The sequence below is a fragment of the Octodon degus genome, unplaced genomic scaffold (assembly GCF_000260255.1).
Source record: "Octodon degus isolate 3935 unplaced genomic scaffold, OctDeg1.0 scaffold00038, whole genome shotgun sequence".
Lineage (NCBI taxonomy): Eukaryota > Metazoa > Chordata > Mammalia > Rodentia > Octodontidae > Octodon > Octodon degus.
Genome location: NW_004524614.1, coordinates 2086711 through 2087773, shown reverse-complemented (window position 1 = coordinate 2087773; position 1063 = coordinate 2086711). Strand labels below are relative to the sequence as shown.

At 43.0% G+C, this 1063-nt stretch overlaps 1 protein-coding gene across 4 annotated transcripts in view; it reads right to left on the bottom strand.

Annotated features, from left to right (window-relative positions):
* Positions 1–1063, bottom strand: part of Atp8a2 (ATPase phospholipid transporting 8A2) — a 726716-nt gene that overhangs the window by 565681 nt on the left and 159972 nt on the right. The window lies entirely within an intron of this gene.

Sequence of the window (1063 nt, the reverse complement as noted above, 5' to 3'; positions counted from 1 at the left end):
AAAAAAACTGAATAACTAGATAGGCTAAAATGTAGATTAAAAAAATAATTTTAAAAGTCTGAATGAATAAACTTCAGTGCCTATAGAAAATACACCTTCATTCCAAGTGCAAAAAGCCTAAAATAAGTTCCTCACTCCTGGTTTCAGAAAGTAAAACAATAGGGAATAGATGCCTTGTCTGCAGACCACCTCCTCGCTTTGCTAAGGGGCAAGGGAAGCCCCCAAGGGTCTTTCTACACCAGACCAGCTGCAATAGAGGTCCCTTCAATTCAGCAAGTGATTGCAAATACTTTCACTACTGTGAGGTCATGACTTAGGATCCACCCACATACAGGATTTCAGAACTGGGAGAGACCTTCAAAATCTAATTTACACCTTTATCTTACATAAGGGGAAATTCATGTCATAAAAGAGAAAACATTACAACTACAGAAAGACATAACACTCAACGATTAGGCAAGAAGATAGGTGAGTTCAGAACTGAGCTCCACGGGCCAGCATATAGCTCAGTGGTCAAGTGCCTGCCTGGCAAGTATCAGGTCCCAAGTTTGATCCCTAGTTCTGAAAAAAAAAAAAAAAACAAACACTGAGCTCCACAGGCATTGGCTATAACCAGAATTATGCTGGGTAACTAGAAATTTTGTTAACAGTTTCCCTCTATGAGTCAAAATTTCTTTCAGGAATAATTATGCAATGAAGATATGGAAAAGTCAGTAGAAAGATAGTATTGACAGTGACCATTGAAGAACAGTAGCCATGGCTCTCCTCTATCCCATGGCCATGGGCCTCAACAAGGCCCACAAGGTGACTAAAAATGAGAACAAATCGAGGCACAGCCACCATCATGGATGCCTCACCAAACACATCAAGTTCATGCAGGACATGATCCAAGAGGTGTACAGCTCTCCCCCTCCCCACCATGAGCAGCGCGCCACGGAGCTGCGCAAGGTCTTCAAGGACAAACGTGCCCTCAAATTCATCAAGAAAAGGGTGGGGACACACATCCGCACCAAAAGGAAGCATGAGGAACTGACCAATGTGCTGGCTGCCATGAGGAAGGCAG